Here is a 7223-nt window from a genome sequence, read left to right as displayed (position 1 = left end):
AGTATGTACAAGTAAAAACAGCGTCTGTTAATGATCATTCACTCACACGATCTCATAGTATCGTACATCATCAGATATCGCTCCTCGTTCTTCTTCCACGCTGTCGGTGGCGATCCTGCATCTGATCGCTCTGTATGAAACGGAGAGAAACTTCCTCCAGAGCCACAGACCGCTTTCAGACACTACAGACGTCATCTTATTGAGAATGTCGTAAAGGGTTTCTCCACGAATCTTAACACATTTCAGCAAATTTAAAACTTTTTCAGGAAAACTTAAGTTGTTCCTTGTAATTATCTTAATCATCTCCAGCAACAACAAAACAACTTCTCTTCCGCAGACAAGGATTCGCAGTACAAGTCTGAAGTTGTCAAGAAGTGTAAGGAACGCCATGATGATGTGATGGTTGTATATCTTGTTCTTCTTGCTGCAGGTAAAATGAAGACAGTATCTCAGGAATATGAGTTTTCTACTTTCTCAGTTTGCTCTCTGATTGGATGAAGAAAAAATGGGTGGGATTGCTTCAGACCAGACGTGGCATGTAAATGATCATACGGTGCACCATTGCTGAAAAGAAAAAAAAGGGACCCAAGTTTGGAAAGTTTGCATGATGACATTAAATCTGCTGAGGGTGTGTGTAACATGCTTCAACCTGCCTCCACACAGTAACATTCACCTACAGTTCTTTTATTCTTCATTTAAAATCAGATTTAGAGAGAGTTAACCTAAATATGTTCAGCTCAACGGAGAAACATGCTTTTTAAAAAGCTGCTGTCTATGCCATACCTGCCAACATGGGGCTGTTGAAAATACGTGGTTTATTGGAGAAATTTAAGACACAAATAGTCAAAGTGAAGTCAAATAAATGTTTTCTTTCTAGTAGTGTGAAGGATGTTTCTGTCTGTTAAGTGTCTGGCTTTAAAAAAACCCTCCAGACTGTAGTTTACCTGCTGAGAGTTTAGATTTAAAATCGTTTGTGATTACAATGATAATGTTCCCTCTCTGCAAACAGGAAGTAACAAGTTCCTGTGTGTGTGTGTGGGTGTCTCTATGTGTCTGTGTGTCTTTGTGTGTGTGTGTGTGTGTGTGTGTGTGTGTGTGTGTCTCTGTGTCAAGGTTATAATCGTTAACTACTACTTAACTAACTAGGTGAGAAAAAACATCATCGTAAACTGAAATAAAAATAAAAACGAGGCATTACAAAAAACAATAACTAACTAAAACTGAAATGTCTGTTTGCAAAACTAACTAAAATAAAATAAAATAATAGAATAAATGTCCTTAGTTTTCGTCTTTGTCAATGTCTTTCATAGAGTAAATAACATATCTTTCAGAGTTGACATTTCCGACCATAGACCTACTTTATACAGTCCATGCCGTAGACATATATAGTTTCCGACTGGGAACCCAGAAATTCCGACATCCATCCATCCATCTTCTTCCGCTAATCCGGTAACGGGTCGCGGGGGTAGCAGCTCCAGCAGGGGACCCCAAACTTCCCTTTCCCGAGCCACATTAACCAGCTCCGACTGGGGGATCCCGATGCGTTCCCAGGCCAGGTTGGAGATATAATCCCTCCACCTAGTCCTGGGTCTTCCCCGAGGCCTCCTCCCAGCTGGACGTGCCTGGAAAACCTCCCTAGGGAGGCGCCCAGGGGGCGCTTCTCCGACCAATCTCCCGCTCCATTGTTCCCTCACTCGCGAACAAGACTCCAAGGTACTTGAACTCCTTCACTTGGGGTAAAGACTCATTCCCTACCTGGAGAAGGCACTCCATCGGTTTCCTGCTGAGAACCATGGCCTCAGATTTAGAGGTGCTGATCCTCATCCCAGCCGCTTCACACTCGGCTGCGAACCGATCCAGTGAGTGCTGAAGGTCACAGGCCGACGATGCCATCAGGACCACATCATCTGCAAAAAGCAGCGATGAGATCCCCAGCTCACCAAACTGCAACCCCTCTCCACCCCGACTACGCCTCGATATCCTGTCCATAAATACTACAAACAGGATTGGTGACAAAGCGCAGCCCTGGCGGAGGCCAACTCTCACCTGAAATGAGTCCGACTTACTGCCGAGAACCCGGACACAGCTCTCGCTTTGGTCGTACAGAGATTGGATGGCCCTGAGAAGGGACCCCCTCACCCCGTACTCCCGCAGCACCTCCCACAGTGTCTCCCGGGGGACCCGGTCATACGCCTTCTCCAGATCCACAAAGCACATGTAGACCGGTTGGGCATACTCCCAGGCTCCCTCCAGGATCCTTGCGAGAGTAAAGATCTGGTCCGTTGTTCCACGACCAGGACGGAATCCGCATTGTTCCTCTTCAACCTGAGGTTCGACTATCGACCGAACCCTCCTTTCCAGCACCTTGGAGTAGACTTTACCTGGGAGGCTGAGAAGTGTGATACCCCTGTAATTGGCACACACCCTCTGGTCCCCCTTTTTGAAAAGGGGAACCACCACCCCGGTCTGCCACTCCTTAGGCACCGTCCCCGACTTCCACGCAATGTTGAAGAGGCGTGTCAACCAAGACAACCCCTCCACACCCAGAGCTTTAAGCATTTCTGGACGGATCTCATCAATCCCTGGGGCTTTGCCACTGTGGAGTTGTTTAACTACCTCAGCAACTTCCACCAGGGAAATTGACGACAATCCCCCATCATCCTCCAGCTCTGCCTCTACCATAGAGGGCGTATTAGTCGGATTTAGGAGTTCCTCAAAGTGCTCCTTCCACCGCCCTATTACCTCCTCAGTTGAGGTCAGCAGCGTCCCATCCTTACTGTACACAGCTTGGATGGTTCCCCGCTTCCCCATCCTGAGGTGGCGAACGGTTTTCCAGAAGCACCTTGGTGCCGACCGAAAGTCCTTCTCCATGTCTTCTCCGAACTTTTCCCACACCCGCTGCTTTGCCTCTTTCACGGCAGAGGCTGCAGCCCTTCGGGCCCTTCGGTACCTTGCAACTGCCTCCGGAGTCCCCTGGGATAACATATTCCAGAAAGACTCCTTCTTCAGTCGGACGGCTTCCCTGACCACCGGTGTCCACCACGGTGTTCGTGGGTTGCCGCCCCTTGAGGCACCTAAGACCCTAAGACCACAGCTCCCCGCCGCAGCTTCAGCAATGGAAACTTTGAACATTGTCCACTCGGGTTCAATGCCCCCAGCCTCCACAGGGATGCACGAAAAGCTCCGCCGGAGGTGTGAGTTGAAAGTCTGTTGGACAGGGGCCTCCTCCAGACGTTCCCAGTTCACCCGCACTACCCGTTTGGGTTTACCAGGTCTGTCCAGAGTCTTCCGACACCCTCTGACCCAACTCACCACCAGATGGTGATCAGTTGACAGCTCTGCCCCTCTCTTCACCCGAGTGTCCAAAACATACGGCCTCAGATCAGATGAAACGATTATAAAATCGATCATTGACCTTTGGCCTAGGGTGCTCTGGTACCAAGTACACTTATGAGCATTCCTATGTTCGAACATGGTGTTCGTTATAGACAATCCATGACTAGCACAGAAGTCCAACAACAAACAACCACTCTGGTTTAGATCAGGGAGGCCGTTCCTCCCAATCACGCCTCTCCATGTGTCTCCATCATTGCCCACGTGCGCGTTGAAGTCCCCCAGCAGAACTATGGAGTCCCCTACTGGAGCCCCATACAGGACTCCATTCAAGGTCTCCAAGAAGGCCGAATACTCCGAGCTCTTGTTTGGTGCATACGCACAAACAACAGTCAGAGTTTTCCCCCCCACAACCCGCAGGCGTAGGGAGGCGACCCTCTCGTCCACCGGGGTAAACTCCAACGTAGCGGCGCTCAGCCGGGGACTTGTGAGTATCCCCACACCCGCCCGGCGCCTCACACCCTGGGCAACTCCGGAGAAGAAAAGAGTCCAACCCCTATCCAGGAGTATGGTTCCAGAACCGAGACTGTGCGTAGAGGTAAGCCCCACCAGATCCAACTGGTAGCGCTCCACCTCCCGCACAAGTTCCGGTTCCTTCCCCCACAGAGAGGTGACGTTCCACGTCCCCAGAGCCAGCGTCTGCTGCCCGGGTCTGGTCCGTCGAGGCCCCTGACCTTCACTGCCACCCATGTGGCAGCGCACCCGACCCCAGCGGTTCCTCCCACAGGTGGTGGGCCCATGGGTTGGAGAGAGAGGTGCCACGTAGCTTTTTCGGGCTGTGCCCGGCCGGGCTCCGTGGCAAACCCGGCCACCAGGCGCTCGCTGACGGGCCCTCCATCTGGGCCTGGCTCCAGACGGGGGCTTCCTCCGGGCAGGGTCACATCATCTCTACCTCGTTTTTTCATGGGGTTTTTGAACCATTCTTTGTCTGGCCCCTCACCTGAGACCACTTTGCCTTGGGAGACCCTACCAGGAGCACAAAGCTCCAGACAACACAGCCCTCAGGTTCATAGGGACACACAAACCTCTCCACCACGATAAGGTGATGGTTCCCGGAGAAATTCCGACATTCAATGTCAAATTGAACACAACATAGTCTGTGCCCCTCGCCTGGCATCATGGCAGTACCAAAAGTTGGAAGAAAGCGGCAGAGACTATTTGATTATGACTGTGTCAGATAAAAGCAAGTGCTGCAGTGGAAGGTGGTAAAATATGTGGACAATTTATTAAAGGGAAAAATCCCACGAATTTCAAAGTACATTTTGAGAAGCGTGCAGAAGGAGGCTAACCTAGCTTACCTTAACAAGGTAAACGAGAAAGCAAAGCCCCCTTTCCCCGAAACAGAAGCTAACCACGGTACAGGGCATGGATGTATGGGTACAGGGCCAGGCAGTATGACAGAGACAACAGCAGGACAGAGAACACTACAGGAGGGCTTTCACACCCGATAGCTGCTGGTTAGTAAATACGCAGGAACACCACAAGGAAGAGGAGGAAGCGTGGGTTAATACCGATATGTGTATTGATACTGGGATGTCCACACAACTGTGTGAGTCGACTGACTGCTAAAAGTTCGCCACTTTACTCAACCAAAGTTCAAAACACCTGTTGATGTATGTCTTCTTTAGTCTATTGGCTATTTAGGTTTTTCCTGGCACACGACATTTTCAATTACTGTGCCGTCTTGTGTAGACTGTTTACATATTTGTGCTCATCATATGTACATTGTATGTAGTGGAGTTATTGTTGAATACATTGTGAATCAGGGCTGTAGTACTCAAGTCCGGTCTTGGACTCGAGACCATTTTTTCTATGGTCTCGGACTTGTCTCGGACTCGCTGGTATTTGGACTTGGGCTTGTCTCGGTCTCGGCCGCTGGTCTTACCAAATATGGCTTTTGGTCTCGACCGAGTCCAGGTGTCCTTATTGTGTTTATAATAATATTGGAGGGAAAGTGAAACACAGCTTGGGCGGGGATGTTGTTCGGCTTTTCACAAGTTTAGACAGCTAGCTAACGCTACGCCGACGTTTGCTAACGTTAGCATCCTCTGTCCTATTATATTTCTTCCGCGGCGCCTGGATTTTGTGAGGTTGAAGCCAACCTCATCCACATAAATAAATTCATGGCAAATTACATTGGCATCCATCTCCAATACTCTCTGTAACGGGCAAAGGGATATACAAATCAGTAAATATGGTATGTCTGAAGTACTGGAAGTAGTGTTGCATACATACCTCTACAAAGTCATGTCGCAGATTCGTGACTGTCAGAGTTTCTCTCAAATGGCACCTTGTAAAGTTGTTTCATCGTCACTTGGTGCCGTTGGAGGATGCGTTGTATGGTTGACAGGCTCACAGCATTGATTTTGTTAAATATGGTGTCATTATTCAAGATATGCTCTCTTATCTCTCGATTCCTAACTGCATTGTTGGCCAGAACCATATTTATAATTGCAGTCTCTTGTACATCTGTAGACAAGTGTCCTCGTCCTCCATGATGTCTTTGCCTTTCCACTCTGTAGAGAATTCAAACACAGTATGTGTTTAGCATAGGAACTGTAAACATCTTACAAACAAATGTAGTACAGCATGATAACCAACCTCAGTGCAGTAAATGGATGGCTTAGAGTTACAAATGTTTATGCAATACTATGCAGTCATACGTATGTTACAGTACATTACTGTAATGCTGAAATAGTTATTAGATAGTTGCATACCTGTTCTCATTTCAGAAGGTTAGAATTATGGACGCCACTGTAAATCGACTCAAGTTGGTCTGGACTCTCAGTCCAGCCTCTCTCATGGTCAAACCGTGGTTGATCACATGATCAACAAGTGTTGCCCTGATCTCATCAGAGATGGCTCTCCTTCCTACTCTTCTTTGCCCTTGTCCTCTTCTTCTTCCTCCTCCTACTCCTCTTCCAATAATCTGTAATCTGACCTTTGACCTATTTATAGGCCTATACTAAAGCAGTGATTGGTTAGTGATCAGTTAAGCAATTAGTGTTTGCACATGTGAGGAGCGTGTGTGTGCCCTGGTAAATAAGTGTAGCATTTTGATTGGTTGTGTTTGGAAAAGGAAAGCAAGTAACTTCCTGTTAGATTTTTTGTCTTTAGGTAGAGAATTGTGTGTAGTGTTTTGAAAAAAGTGTTTTATGCAATTGAAAACTGACTGAAATGCTGAGCAATTGCTTATGGTTTTGGAGATTTGGTGTGTAGTTTTGCACTTTGAGTGAGAGGTTTCAAAAATCGTGTGACATGAAAAGATTTTGTGTGTAAGCAGTTGGAAAAAACTGTAAATCTGCTGAGGGTGTGTGTAATGTCCTTCAACCTGCCTCCACACAGTAACATTCACCTACAGTTCTTTTATTCTTCATTTAAAATCAGGTTTAGAGAGAGTTAACCTAAATATGTTCAGCTCAACGGAGAAACATGCTTTTTAAAAAGCTGCTGTCTATGCCATACCTGCCAACATGGGGCTGTTGAAAATATGTGGTTTATTGGAGAAATTTAAGACACAAATAGTCAAAGTGAAGTCAAATAAATGTTTTCTTTCTAGTAGTGTGAAAGATGTTTCTGTCTGTTAAGTGTCTGGCTTTAAAAAAAACCTCCAGACTGTAGTTTACCTGCTGAGAGTTTAGATTTCAAATCGTTTGTGATTACAGTGATAATGTTCCCTCTCTGCAAACAGGAAGTAAGAAGTTCCTGTGTGTGTGTGTCTGTGTGTGTGTGTGACACACACACACACACACACACACACGCACACACACACACGCACACACACACATGCACACACACACACACACACACACACACACACACACACACAC

General features: G+C 47.3%; 1 long non-coding RNA gene across 1 annotated transcript; it reads left to right on the top strand.

Annotated features, from left to right (window-relative positions):
* Window positions 1-272: 272 nt before the first annotated feature.
* Window positions 273-6379, top strand: LOC118493054. The gene is made up of 3 exons (XR_004894997.1): window positions 273-356; window positions 2515-2516; window positions 6368-6379. It is a non-coding gene; the product is annotated as an uncharacterized LOC118493054 (long non-coding RNA).
* Window positions 6380-7223: the final 844 nt, after the last annotated feature.

The sequence above is a fragment of the Sander lucioperca genome, chromosome 14 (genome assembly GCF_008315115.2).
Source record: "Sander lucioperca isolate FBNREF2018 chromosome 14, SLUC_FBN_1.2, whole genome shotgun sequence".
NCBI lineage: Eukaryota > Metazoa > Chordata > Actinopteri > Perciformes > Percidae > Sander > Sander lucioperca.
Note: the sequence above shows the minus strand (reverse complement) of the source record. Positions and strands in the feature narration are given on the sequence as shown.